Consider the following 15967-nt stretch of genomic DNA (forward strand, 5'->3'; position numbering starts at 1 on the left):
TTTGTCAAAGCTCATGATGACATGTCAACAGGTGCACTGTCACTGGTCAGGTTTGTAAGACTATAAATCACGATGACTGATCACGGCACATGGTGGCCATAGTTGGAACTGGACAGTGGCATTGTGACTCTTGGAAATCATGTGCTCCATACTCTGGACATTAATGCTACCAAGTTTGGTACTCGTGCAGTAATTAGTTTCTGTGTTATAATGTGTTGAATAGGGAAAGTTTAATTATAACTGCCCGGTATAAGGCTATATTAGAGAATGTTGAAGAGTTATATTGAACTTCAGCACCAATCTCTGCCACTAGTCAAACTTGCCATGAAGAATGGACTTGGTCATCTCGGGCTGAAGCAAAAGCCATTAAATGACAACCCAACATCTGACCAACAGAAGTACAACAACCTACTCCACCTAGTATTAACACCTCATAGAAGAAAACACATTTCAAGGACAAAGGGCAACACATCAGTATGTGTCCTATGTGGACACTCTAGACACTTACGCTATGGTATATAAAGAAGACAAGTCATTGGTGACTATTGTGTTGCAACATCTCTACAATCACAACAGTCCTGTTCTCACCAGTCAACTTCAGACGATTATAGTCGAGCCGTAGAATGAAGCCCATCACTGTACTCTACCCAAGGCCACTTCCCAACATGCCTTAGCTGTTCCCTTCGCCATACAGAGGTGCCAACTACTTGCCTAACTGTTGAATTCAGGAAAATTGAGTGAGTGACCATCTATGGAAGTGAGACCACCACACATGAAAATATTTTGTGGGCGACAGTCACCAAAGTATGTTAGGAAGTCACATTGATGACAGCCTGTCTGGGCACCAGTCAACGTGGGGGCTAAGTTTTCTGTAATGTCAAATGCGTATCATCACCAGTTAAAGAAGACTATGTTGATATGAAAGTGATTGTGCAGAAGGCCGCAAATGGGAAATATATTCAGCCAACAGGAGCCTGTATTCCAAGAATAACTACCAATGACAGAACACTGCCTCTTTTATCAGACTATGGTTGTAATGTTATTCTCAGGTGATACTTCTTACAGGCAACACATGCAGTCATAGACCTTGAGAGACCAGAGCTTGAGATTGATGAAGCTATTCCAGCAAGCATACATAATAAAGATTGCTCTGGGTAGTTTTCTGCTATTGAAAACATTGTTATTCTGCCATCTTCAATGAAATGAGTTCAATTCATCATTCTAGATAGACAGATAAGCTGTGAAGCTTTTGCCAGTTTTGAAAAGTTACTCAGGCTCACAACAGAAAGCTACATACCAGTGATGATCATAAGCATTGCAGGTCATCGAGGAGAACTTTAAATCAGTAATTGTCATGAACTGACACAATTCTTCCCAGTAGGTATCTGCACAGGAACAGTCAAATCATTCCAGGAATGGCAACTCAGTATCACTGGCAATTGTCCTCTACTGCCATTACAGACAGTGCAGTGGAGGAAGCTAATGTCAAACTGATAGCAGGATCTGACCTGACTTAGGAACATCATTGGTGAGTCCAAATGGATTTTTCACTCTGCAGAAGAGTGTGCACTGATATGAATTTTCCTGGAAGATTAAAACTGTGTGTCAGACCAAACTCAAACTAGGGAACTTTGCATTTTGTGAGCAAGTACTCTACTGACTGAGCTACCCAAGCACACCTCATGACCCATTCTCACAGCTGTAATTCCACCAGTACCTCATGTCCTACCTTCCAAACTTCACAGAAGCTATTTTGTAAAACTTGCAGGTCTAGTATTACTGGAAGAAAGGATATTGTGGAGACATGGCTTAGCCGCAGCCTGGGGGGTGTTTACGGAATGAACTTTTAACTCTGCATTAGAGAGTGTGTTGATCTAAGACTTTCTGGCAGATTAAAGTTGTGTACCATACTGAGGCCTGAACTCTGGAACTTTGTATTTCGCAGACAAGGGCTCTTTCCTTTTGCCCAGTAGTGCTAGTCCTGTAAGTTTTACAGGAGAACTTCTGTGAAGTTTGGAACGTAGAAGATGAAGTACTGGCAGAAGTAAATCTGTGAGGATGGATTGTGAGTCTTGCTTCGGTAGCTCAGTCAGTAGAGCACTTGCCTGCAAAAGGCAAAGGTCCCAAGTTTTGAGTCTCAGTCCAGCACATAGTTTTAAGCTGCCAAGAAGTTTCATCACTCAGGAGTGGTAGCCATTCTGCACTAGTTTCCAAATGCTTTCAAATCTGGAGTGGAGAAAAGACAGACTGAGGGGTCTGTAGTAAAACACTGTATCAACTGTGGAAATCATCCATCAGTTAGACAGCAGTCATATAGGGTGTTGCTGGCTGAGCAGTGCATAATTCAGGAAGAAGTGGAGATGGTGCTAAGAGATCATGTCACTGAACCATTGTGAGTCCTTTCATCTCTCCTGTGCTCATTGTGAAGGAGAAGGATGGCACATGGGGTTTCAGTGTCAACTTCTGAAGACTGAACAAAACCATGAAGAAAGATGTCTCACCATTGCCATGGATTGATGACACCCTAGACTGCTTGAAAGGAGCAAAATCTTTCTCAACTATGGGTATGTATACAGGCTACTGGAAAATTGAGGCTGACAGTGCTGACTGGGGAAAAAACAGCCTTCATAACTCCTAACTGGCACTGTGTGTTCGAAGTTAGTCTGTATGAACTGTGTAATACTCCTGCCATCTTCAAACATACAATGGAAAACCTGCTTAGACATCTTAAGTTGATGGACGTGTCTTTGTTATCTGGATGACATTGTCATTTTATCAAAGACATTTGGAGAACACCTAAGCCAAGTCGAAGTGCGTTATAACAGTATGCCTTTGGCTGAAACTGAAAAAGTGCAATGCCTGTTCGTCACCCAATAAATAAAAATCTTGTTGCACCAAGTTAACGGTAATGAGTCTATCCCAGTTCAGGGAAAGTAAGAACAGTCACAGATTTTCTGACTCCTCAGCACATTCATTAAGTGAGAATATAGTTGTGGTACTGGTGATTCATAAAGGTCGTGTATACCAAAGCACATCCATTGGAAGAGCAACTGCATGGAGATGCTAAATTTTTCTAGAACAAGGTGCAAGAAATCTCTCTCCTTGTACTTAAGGAGGTGCTAACATCATTTTCGTTACTAGCATTGTATGACAAGAATGTCGATACAGAAGTTCTCGCCAACACTAGTGGTTATGGGATAGGTGCAGTTCTAGTGCAGATTCAGGAAAGTCTTGCTGATAAGGCAATAGCTTATGCTTACAGAGGACTCTCAAAGTCCGAGATGAACTATTCTATAACTGAAAAAGAGTACCTTGCAGTTGTTTGGGCTTTCAACAAGTTGTGGTCATATTTATTTCACAAACCATGCACTTTTTTGACAAACCACGAGTACCATTCTATTCACTGGCTGGCTAGCCAGCCTGAAGGATCCACCAGGTTGACTGGCAAGATGGGTACAGAGGCCCGAGAGGTACAATGTCACTGTAGTATATAAAAGCAGATGCAAATACAAGGACATCAACTGCCTTTCGAGGAATGCTTTTTTACGGTACACAGCATTATGGATGAAATATTGGTCATGCATTAAATGACACTGCTGGTGATCAGAGGGAAGAACCAGCATTGCTGAAAACAGCAGAAGACTTGGAGGAGGAGGAGCCAACTGTATGAAAATCCCAATGAATAGACAGAACATTGTATAAGAGGAACTATGATCCAATGGGGCAACAACAGATGTGATTTATATGTACAGCAAAAAAATGGTTACAATTTCAGAAAAGTTGGATGATTTATTGAAGAGAGAAATTTATCATGTCAGTAACACATTGGTCCACATCTTTCCCTTATGCAAGCAGTTATTTGGCTGGACATTGATTGATAGAGTTTCTGGATGTTGTGCTGAGGGATTCTGCGCTAAATTCTGTCCAATTAGTGTGTTAGATCACCAAAATACTGAGATGGGTGGAGGGCCCTGCCCATAATGCTCCAAATGTTCTCATTTGGGAGAGATACGGTGACCCCGCTGGCCAAGGTAGGATTTGGCAAGCATGAAAACAAGTAGTAGAAACTCCCACCATGTGTGGGTGGGTATTATCTTGCTGAAATGCAAGCCCAGGATGGCTTCCCATGAAGGGCAATAAAATGGAGCATAGAATATCATCACTGTACCACTGTGTTGTAAGTGTGCAACGGATGATGACCAAAGGGGTCCTGCTATGAAAAGAAATGGCACCCCAGACCAATACTCCTGGTTGTTAGGCTGTATGGTGGGTGACAGTCAGGTTGGAATCTCACTGTTGTGTGCAGTGTCTGCAGACGTGTATTCGCTGATCATTAGGACTCAGTTTGAAGCCTGACTCATCACTGAAGACAATTCTGCTCCAGTTAATGAGATTCCAGGCTGAAGTCATGTCTGGAGATGCACCAGACAGTGGTGGGATACCAACCTGACTGTCACTGACCATACGGCCCAACATCCAGAAGTGATGGTCTGGGATGCCATTTCTTTTCATAGCAGGACCCCATTGGTTGTCATCTGCAGCACCCTTTTAGCACAGCTGTACGTCAGTGATATTCTGTATCCTGTTCTGTTGCCCTTCATGCCAAGCTATTCTGGGTTTACAGTTAAGCAAGATAATACCTGCCCACACAGGGCGAGAGTTTTTAGTGCTTATCTTTGTGCTTGCCAAACCCTACCTCAGCCAGAAATGTCGCTGGGTGTCTCCCCAATTGAGAAAATTTGGAGCATTGTGGGCAGGACCCTTCAACCATCTTGGGATTTTGATGATCTAATACACCAATTGGACAGAATTTGGCACAATATCCCTCATTACGACATCCAACAACTCTGTCAATCAATATCAAGCTGAATAACTGCTTGCATAAGGGGCGGAGATGGACCAACTCATTTTTGACTTGCTGAATGTGTGAAGCTCTTTTGCTTAAATAAATTCTCCAATTTTTCTGAAATTGTAATCATTTGTTTGTCTGTACATGTACGTCACATCTTCAGATTTCCATCCCAATCAGATAATTCCTTTTTGGTGTGTCAGTTTTTGTTTTAGACTGTATTTCCGTGAACTCCAACATCTGATCACTTGGTTTTCATAAGAGTCTACACAAAATTGGACATAAGGTGTCAGTGTCCAGGTATCTACTGGTCCATTGGATACCATGTGAGTGACTGTAAGGAATACCAGTGACGGAAGTTTGTGCAGCAGTTATCTCTGGGGCATCAGGTACCAGATCTGCCTGCAGCATTGGACTGGAATTGACTTCTTGGGGATGTTCCTGAAGTCAGCAAACAGGAATCGACCGATGATAATCTGCACTAGCTACCTCGCCCTTTATACTGTCACCAAAGATGTGCTGACTGTCAAAGATCCAGAAATTGCAAAATTTCATGTAGAAGATAATATTTTGAAGCACTGGGCTCCCCGTGTGATGATTCTGATCATGGGAAAGTTTTTCAGTTGAGAACAGTGTCAGAGGTGATTTCATGTTGAGGCATCACCCTCTGGATGACAAGTGCCTACCAGTCACAGACCAGTGGCCTCACAGAATGCTTTAATAAGATGGTAGGAAATACAATGTTGAAGTGTGTTGGTGTTGAACAGAGAGATTGAGATTCAACACTGCCTGTTGTGACGTTTGCATATAACACAGCAAAGCAAGACACTACAGGCTACACACCATTCTTTAATGAGCGAGGTGGCACAGTTGTTAGCACACTGGACTTGCATTCAGGAGAATAACGGTTGAAACCCATGTCCAACAATCCTGATTTAGGTTTCCCGTGATTTCCCTAAATCGCTTCAGGCTCATCCTTCCCTTATCTGATGGGACCAATGACCTCACTGTTTTGTCCCCTCCCCCAAATCAACCAACCGACACCATTCTTTCTACTCCTCCATCATGAGACAGAAACGACAATGCATACACTGTTCCCATTTCAACTGGATGATTTCAAGATGACTACATGAAACAACAAAGAAGCAAGACAGCTAGCTTGCATATAGTCCCTGGATGCCCAGGAGAAGGACCAAGTATGTAATGGTAAAATACAGCCCAGGAGACCTGTTATGGATTTTTATGCTTGTATGGAAAGTAGTACTATCACAAAAGTTATGAAAATTATACTCTCTAAGTGGCAGCTGGAGAACACACACACAAAAGGATTTAACTTTTACAAGATTTTGCACCCAGTGGCCCCTTCTTCTGGCTGAAGAGTTGAAGGGAAAGGAAGAGGGGTGGAGGAAGAGGACTGGAGAGGTTTAGGGAAAGGGGTACAGTTCAGAAAAGTCACCCAGAACTCCGGGTCACGGGAGACTTACTGGATGGGCTGAGAAGGAAAGACTGATTGTTGGGAACTGCACTGGATGAGATTTGAAAACCTGAGAGCTTAAAGGATCTACATTCCCTAAAAGCTGATGACTCCATCATTATCCTCCCAGCAGGCAAAGGATCTACCACTGTGGTACTTGAACAACAGGAGAATGTTAATGAAGGTCTATGCCAACTGTCTGACACCTCTACTTACAGCATCTACCATCAAGATCCTATCCCTTTGATTCAGACTGACCTGCAATCCACCCTATAAATCTCAGGCCCCTCACAAGGATTTACACCTCAGTCCGTAGAACTTCTTACTCCACCTAAACCATGCATCCCCACCTTTTACCTTTTTCCTTTTCCCTAAGATCCACAAACCCAATCATCCTAGCCGTCCTATAGTTGCTGGCTTCAAAGCATCGACTGAGCATATATCTGCCTTAGTTTATCAACAACTGCAACCCATAGTACAAAGAGTTCCCTCCAATATTAATGATACTAACCATTTCCTAGATTGTCTCAAATCCATGCCTGTCCCATTCCCATCACACACGTTGCTTGTCACCTTTGATGCCATCTCCTCCTATATCAACATCCCCCACATACATGGTCTGTCTGCTGCTGAACATTTCCTCAGTCAATACCCACCTGATTCCAAGCCTATGACATCCTTCTTGCACACCTTAATCATCTTTATACTTACCAACATTTACTTCATCTTTGACGGACAGACATACAAACAGATCAGGAGTACAGCCATGGTAACTAGGAAGGTACCTCCCTATGCCAATCCTTTCATGGGTCACTTGGAGGGGCCTTTCTCGGGATCTAGAAGCCTTCAGCCCCTGGTTTGGTTTATATACATTGATGACATCTTTGCCGTATGGACTCATGGTGAGGCTGACCTGTTAAAATTCCCAGAATCTCTTAATACCTTCTCCCACTTAAATTTCACATAGTCCTAATCTGAATCCCATGTTACTTTCCGTGTCATCCTCACTGCAGACGAGCTACACACTTCTGTCCACATCATACCTACTAACAAACAACAGTACTTACATTCTGACAGTTGCCATCCTTTCCATGTCAAACATTTCTTCCCATACAGCCTTGGCATTTGAGGCAAACGTACTTGTTCGGATGCAGATTATTTACAGTAATACACCCCACTCTCACTTCAGCCTTCACTGGATGTAATTATCCCAACAACCTAGTTCAAAAGTAGATTTACCAAGCCATCACATCCTATCCTGGCACTGCTGATCCCTCCAAAAACAACTTCGGACCATCCATCCAGTATTATCGTGGTCTTGAATGTATCGATCAGCTACTTCAACAAGTCTATGATTTCCTAAAATCCTGCCCTGAAATAAGATCCATTCTGTCTGAGATTTTGCCCGTCACACCTAGAATAGCTTTTCGTTGCCCTCCCTATCTCCGCGATCTCCTTGTCAGACCCTATGCTCTTTCTGCACCATACCCTATGGTTCTTACCCCTGTGACCGTCCCTAATGCAAGACTTGCCCTATGCACACTCTTACCACCAGCTATTTCAGCCCTGTAACTGGCAAAACATATACTATTAAAGAGAGAGCCACCTGTGAAACAACATGTCATATACCAGCTGCTATGTAAACACTGTTCAGCCTTTTATATCAGCATGACTACCATCCAGTTATCAGTCAGGATGAATAGGCATATACAGTGGTTGTGTACAGGCAACACACAATATCCTGTTGCAGAGCATTCTGTACAACATGACAGTCATGATCTCGGTGCCTGTTTCAACACACACGCCATCTGGATTCTTCCCCTGGACACCAGTTTCTCAGAACTCTGCAGGTGGGAACTAGCACTACAACATGTTGTTGGTTCTCGCCACCCACCTTGCTGTAATTCACGTTAATTCCTTCCATCTCGGCATTTATTCATAGTAACTGCACCTTTCTTCACTCATTTTAGTTTCCTACATCTTTCATTTACTGACTTGTCTATTTTTTGCTGTCCCCCGTCCCACCTCTGTTACATACAATTCACTTAGCTTTTCACTCTTATTAACTCATGCATGATGTTTTAGTAATAATCTCTGTCTTGCATATTACCCTGTCTTTCTCCTCTAAGCTCTCAGGTTTTCAAATCTCATCCAGTGCTGTCCCCAGCATTTAGTCTTTCCTTTTCATCCCGTCCGGTAAGTCTCCCCTGGGCCAGGGTTCTGGGTGACTTTTGTGAACTGTACCCCTTTCCTAAGCCTCTCCAGTCCTTTTGCTTCACCCCACTTTCTTCTCCATCAACTCTTTCACCAGTAGAAGGAGCCACTGGTTCCAAAGGCTTATAAAAGTTAAATCCTTTTGTGTGTGTGTTCCCCTGCTACCACTTGGTGAGTATATTTCTTATCTATCTGTTTATATTATATTATATTATATTATCAACAATTGATTAGTTTTGTTATTATAAAATGATACTCTGGGTCATATCATATGTTTCACCACTTGTTGGATAACAAAGACAAAGTTGAGGATTTTTAACCTTATTCAAAAAGATAAAAGTGCAGAGACGTTGGTGTTCTCTGTACAGAGCCCTACTACAGCCCGGAAGCACATATCATTCATGGAAACTGAAGGTCTGCTCGATTTGTAAACATAACACAAGGAACAAAGTAACCTCCATTACCAACGATTAAGACTAAACTGTTATGCAACCATGAAAACATATGATCACCTCCTTTAATTAAAGAAGCAAAGTGACGATGAAAACAATTTTAAAAAGATCCTGAAATAATTTTGCTCCCTGGATGAATTTCTGAATAGATAATATCGGTGCATCTTTCTGGAACTTTATTAAATTCTGTATTATGGTAAAGTAAGAATCCAGTTAATATGAATGGTCAGCATGTAGCCAAATTTTCGCTGAGAAAAATATTTGATATTTGTAAACTTGCTGACATGTTCCATATCTTAATGAGTTATTGCAATTATGAGCCACAGAATGTGTAAATAATTAACTGACTGCATAACTAACTAATGAGCTAAATAAATAATAGAAAAATAAATTTGGAAAGACTGGGCTTCAGTTGCTTGTCTGGCCATCCAGCTTCTAGTTCTGTGTTGTTTCTGCAAATCACTTTAGGTAAATGCTGGGCGATGGTCCCTTTCAAGGGAACACATCTGATTTCCTTGTCATTGATAGGACATTACACACTAGTCTTACTTCCTGTTTTAAACAAATTCACGGTACTGCCATGGGCACTTGAAAGCTACTGGCTTGTGCCAACCTTCTAGGAGGCCTTCTTGAGGCTACATCCTGATCCTTCACTGCTTGAAATTCATTGATTCATTTTGGTAATCAGGAGTAGAGGTGATGACACCTTATCTTTATTCCTCAAGAACCTCATACTTCCTCACCTATTTATTGGTTTATGGTACTTGGCTCTGGGAGTCACATTCTTGGACCTTGATCACTGCCTTATTGATATCTTTGTAAGAATCTGTTTACATGATACCTTCATGTTACCACAATATCTTCACTTTGGTAGCTGCTACTTATTCCATGCCAAAAAGTTTCTTCCATATAGCCTGATCTTCTGTGATAACTGCATTCACAGTGATGAAAAGTCCCTCTTTGTGCAACAAAGCTTTTTCCAAGGCTTTGGCAGACCAAAACTGCACTCTCCATGTTCTTCAGAAGCAATTTCATATGTATTATCTCCATGTGTACATACTTATACACACTGTGCCAAAACTTCTGATACACCAGTTGTACAGCTATGAAGTGGAGCACCCCAGTGTTCACTCAGTACCATCCCGTGCTGGATTTACTGAATTATATTCTCTGTCAGGGCTTCAGCTCCATTTAATTTTTCCTGGAACCGAACAATTAGTTCACAGCTCTGCTAGTTGTTATTCAATCACCTTCGAAACTGACATCTTATCCTTGACTATGCCTCTGCCCCACGTCTCATATCCTTTGGATGACTTGGGTCAGAATCTGTCCTAGATGTGTGCTCACTACCTGCTATTATAAACCTTTAACTAGTTTCAGATGCAGGGACACCAGTGAAAACAGCAGCATCTTTAGTGAACTTCAATATGACATTCTGTGTTAGTTTGACCGCAACCTAATTTTCTGGCTGGATCAGCTGACATTGACCTTAATGGGGTCAAATGCCCATGCAGAACAGCATAATGTGGTTGACATAAATGGCTGCTTCACAACAATTTCCATAAAGATTGCCTCTCTCCAGCACCAGCTTTTGTGAATTGTGGAGATTCTAACAATCCTCACACAAAAACTTTGCTTTTGTAACACCTCTGTTCTCAATTTTTGCTAGACTGTATCCTCCGTCTACCTCCATTCTCAGCACATTCACTAGCCATTCCACTCTCTTGCTTATTATAACATTCTGTTATTTCTGTAAACTCTTTCAGAGTCTCCAATTTCTCTGTACATCTTTTTTTTTTTTCTCTGTTTGCTCTAGGTACCCCTTACATTGTGCCCAACCTCCTTATACAAATGCATGCCAGTTTTGCATGTTTCACACCTTAAAGTGTTCCTCCCTGTCCCCACCTGATGTTCCATCCATTTTTCTTCAGCTCATGCCATCCATCTTCACTATTAGCCCATGTCAGCATGCAGCATCATGAGACACCAGTGTGTGCATGTGCATGTGTGTGTGTGTGTGTGTGTGTGTGTGTGTTATGTCATTGTACTGACTGAATGAATATGTTATGTCATTGTACTGACTGAATGAATATAGTATTAGTTTATAGAGCTTTTTACCTTGTGGATTGACAAATTGGTATTGGCATTGACAACTTTTTAACAATAAAAGCATTAAATTTCTTTAGATACTCATTTGAAAAAGTCTTAAAATATGTTGTTTGGGTTATGAGGCAAGAAGCTTGCTTTCTCAATATCATTTTTGATGGTAACTTGAGAAAAGCATGAAAAATATCTAGGTAAAATCCTGTAACTTGGGAACATACGTGAAAATAATATACCAAATTCCACATTGTTTGATCAAAAATTAATTTTTTTTTAATGAGGAAAATGTTATCTCTCAAAGTATTTGGTACAATTGCACCTGTAAACTATTGTTGTAAGAAATGGAGTTTCTGTATAGATAAAAGAAAAGTGGTGTGTATATGTACAGATATTTTCTGAACTTGACTCAAAAATCTGAACTGTAAATTGTAGAAGAATTAAAGAAAATGACTATACAGTGATGAATGTACTTACACACTGTCTGGGTCATATTACTGTGACCCTCTGTCAAAAGCCTGAATAAGCACCTTTTGCAGAGTGAACTGCTGCGAGACATGCAGGAAGAGTGTCACTGAGGTTATGGAAGATACCAATAGGAATGTGGTGCCATGCCGACTACAGTGCCATGGGTAACTGTGCTAGGTTTCTCTGTTGAGGATCAATGGTGCGAACAGCCCTTTGGTAGCCAGAGGAGTATGGTAAACTCATCCTGGTGCTCTTTGAACCATATGCGTACACTGCAAACTGTGTGAAATGTTGCATTGTCTTGTTGTTAGATGTTGCTGTGCCGAGGAAAAAATAACTGTGTATTGAGCTGAACCTGGCCCCCAAGTATAAATAAAAATTTGATCCTTTGTGCCTTTTGGAATGTCGAGATCACCCAGGGAATGCCCTATGTCCTGGACCATTCTGATGATTATTGTAGGGTGTTTGCATTCAGACGTTTCATGCAGTACTTGCCAACAGCCATATGTTGGAGAGAGTACCACTTGTTACCACTCACAAGGGGAGGCCGCCAACTGTGAAATTCAGATTCGATTCATACTGCGCATAATAAAAGCTCATGGCCAGAGGTGTAATGTGGCAAAGCACCAAGATGCACTTCTCAGCCGTTGTCAAGAAAATCGACAGTTAAAAGAAACCGTTGCGGTGAAATACTCTCTACGATATATATATATATATATATATAATTGTTGCAACTGATTGCCGGTAATTTTTTTTATATACACACACACACACACACACACACACACACACACACACACACACACACACACACACATTTGAATTACAAAAAACAAATACTAAAAAAGTTGCATGGTGCGAGATTCGATCCGGCGACCTTTGGATTACGAACCCGACCACTTACCGCTGTGCAATGACGCTGTAGGAAATTATAAATTGTAGAGAGTATTTCACCGCAACAGTTTCTTTTAACTGTCAATTTTCTCGACAACGGCTGAGAAGTGCATCTTGGTGCTTTGCCACATTACACCTCTGGCCATGAGCTTTTATTATGCGCAGTATGAATCGAATCTGAATCTGAATTTCACAATTGGCGGCCTCCCCTTGTCAGTGGACATCAAGTTGCAGTATTGGCATGCAAATACCAACCTTCATTGCTAATGAACAGCAGTCAGCACGGTCCCTGAACCAGGTGCCTGCTGCAGAGGCCCTTACACAGCAACATTTGCTGAATGGTCGTTGAGGACCACTATTAGTAGCCTCTTGGTTAATCTTGGCAGTTAGTTCCTCAATAGTTGCACATCTATTCATTTGTACACATCTCCACAGCTGTTGTTCATCTCTGTTATCTGTGGCATGTAGTGTACTACAGTTGCCTCGGTACCGGTTTTGGAGAGCACCATTTTGTCATACACAGGCGAAATACCCTCAGACTTCAAGAAGAATATATATAATAATTCCAATCCCAAAGAAAGCAGGTGTTGACAGATGTGAAAATTACCAAACTGTCAGCTTAATAAGTCACAGCTGCAAAATACTAACACGAATTCTTTACAGACGAATGGAACAACTAGTAGAAGCCAACCTCGGGGAAGATCAGTTTGGATTCTGTAGAAACACTGGAACACGTGAGGCAATACTGACCTTACGACTTATCTTAGAAGAAAGATTAAGGAAAGGCAAACCTACGTTTCTAGCATTTGTAGACTTAGAGAAAGCTTTTGACAATGTTGACTGGAATACTCTCTTTCAAATTCTAAAGGTGGCAGGGGTAAAATACAGGGAGCGAAAGGCTATTTACAATTTGTACAGAAATCAGATGGCAGTTATAAGAGTCGAGGGACATGAAAGGGAAGCAGTGGTTGGGAAGGGAGTAAGACAGGGTTGTAGCCTCTCCCCAATGTTGTTCAATCTGTATATTGAGCAAGCAGTAAAGGAAACAAAAGAAAAATTCGGAGTAGGTATTAAAATTCATGGAGAAGAAATAAAAACTTTGAGGTTCGCCGATGACATTGTAATTCTGTCAGAGACAGCAAAGGACTTGGAAGAGCAGTTGAATGGAATGGACAGTGTCTTGAAAGGAGGATATAAGATGAACATCAACAAAAGCAAAACAAAGATAATGGAATGTAGTCTAATTAAGTCGGGTGATGCTGAGGGAATTAGATTAGGAAATGAGGCACGTAAAGTAGTAAAGGAGTTTTGCTATTTGGGGAGCAAAATAACTGATGATGGTCGAAGTAGAGAGGATATAAAATGTAGGCTGGCAATGGCAAGGAAAGCGTTTCTGAAGAAGAGAAATTTGTTAACATCCAGTATTGATTTAAGTGTCAGGAAGTCATTTCTGAAAGTATTCGTATGGAGTGTAGCCATGTATGGAAGTGAAACATGGACGATAAATAGTTTGGACAAGAAGAGAATAGAAGCTTTCGAAATGTGGTGCTACAGAAGAATGCTGAAGATTAGATGGGCAGATCACATAACTAATGAAGAAGTATTGAATAGAATTGGGGAGAAGAAAAATTTGTGGCACAACTTGACCAGAAGAAGGGATCGGTTGGTAGGACATGTTCTGAGGCATCAAGGGATCACCAATTTAGTATTGGAGGGCAGCGTGGAGGGTAAAAATCGTAGAGGGAGACCAAGAGATGAATACACTAAGCAGATTCAGAAGGATGTAGGTTGCAGTAGGTACTGGGAGATGAAAAAGCTTGCACAGGATAGAGTAGCATGGAGAGCTGCATCAAACCAGTCTCAGGACTGAAGACCACAACAACAACAACAGTATACTTTAGCCATGGCAGCATGCGAACAGTTTACAAACTTAACCATTTCGGAAATGCCTCCATCCTTAGTCCGAAAGGCAATGATCATGCCCTTTTGGTTACCAGATAAATCATTTCGTTCCTGCGTTACAACAGCGACTGCACTATTTCTTACAACACCCCCCCCCTCCCCCCCCCCTCCCCCCAAGATGTTTTGTCTACCCTACACTGCTAGTCTTGCCATCTGCCATCTGCGAGTAGTTATTGCATATTGATGTTTAACATAGGAGCCACGTGTGGTAGCTGCATTGTCTAAGGCGCCTTCTCACGGTTCGCGCGGCTCCCCCCGTTGGAGATCAGAGTCCTCCCTCAGGCGTGGGTGTGTGTGTGTTGCCCTTAGCATAAGTTAGTTTAAGTTAGGTTAAGTAATGTGTAAGCCTAGGGACCAATGACATCAGCAGTTTAATCTACATCTACATTTATACTCCGCAAGCCACCCAACGGTGTGTGGCGGAGGGAACTTTATGTGCCACTGTCATTACCTCCCTTTCCTGTTCCAGCCGCGTATGGTTCGCGAGAAGAACGACTGTCTGAAAGCCTTCGTGCGCACTCAAATCTCTCTAATTTTACATTCATGATCTCCTCGGGAGGTATAAGTTGGGGGAAGCAATATATTCGATACCTCATCCAGAAATGCACCCTCTCGAAACCTGGCGAGCAAGCCACACCGCGATGCAGAGCGCCTCTCTTGCAGAGTCTGCCATTTGAGTTTGTTAAACATCTCCGTAACGCTATCACGGTTACCAAATAACCCTGTGACGAAACGCGCCGCTCTTCTTTGGATCTTCTCTATCTCCTCCGTCAAACCGATCTGGTATGGATCCCACACTGATGAGCAACACTCAAGTATAGGTCGAACAAGTGTTTTGAAAGCCACCTCCTTTGTTGATGGACTACATTTTCTAAGGACTCTCCCAATGAATCTCAACCTGGTACCCGCCTTACCAACAATTAATTTTATATGATCATTCCACTTCAAATCGTTCCGCACGCATACTCCCAGATATTTTACAGAGAAACTTCCCATAAACTTCCACATTTAACACGAGTGGTGGTCACATTAATGTGACCATGTAACGTCAGCTTTTCACTTACATTCGATCTCTATTTGAATTACACTATGTGATCAAAAGTGTCCAGACACCCCCAAAAACATACGTTTTTCAGATTAGGTGCATTGTGCTGTCACCTACTGCCGGTTACTCCATATCAAGTATACTGTTTCCGATGTGATAGTGAAATGGAAATGTGAAGGGATAAATACAGCACAAAAGCATACTGGCCGACCTCGTCTGTTGACAGACAGAGACCGCCGACAGTGGAAGAGGGTTGTAATGTGTAATAGGCAGACATCTATCCAGGCCATCACACAGGAATTCCAAACTGCATCAGGATCCACTGCAAGTACTATGAAAGTTAGGCGGGAGGTGAGAAAACTTGGATTTCATGGTCAAGCAGCTGCTCATAAGGCACACATCATGCCGGTGAATGCCAAATGACGCCTCGCTTGGTGTAAGGAGTGTAAACATTGGACGATTTAACAGTGGAAAAATGTTGTGTGGAGTGATGAATCACGGTACACAAT

The 15967-nt window shown here is 42.0% G+C and overlaps 1 protein-coding gene across 4 annotated transcripts in view; it reads left to right on the plus strand.

Annotated features, from left to right (window-relative positions):
* Window positions 1–15967, plus strand: part of LOC124555302 (exocyst complex component 1) — a 277770-nt gene that overhangs the window by 153536 nt on the left and 108267 nt on the right. The gene's annotated exons all lie outside the window — the stretch shown is intronic.

Source organism: Schistocerca americana, chromosome X (assembly GCF_021461395.2).
Source record: "Schistocerca americana isolate TAMUIC-IGC-003095 chromosome X, iqSchAmer2.1, whole genome shotgun sequence".
Classification (NCBI taxonomy): domain Eukaryota; kingdom Metazoa; phylum Arthropoda; class Insecta; order Orthoptera; family Acrididae; genus Schistocerca; species Schistocerca americana.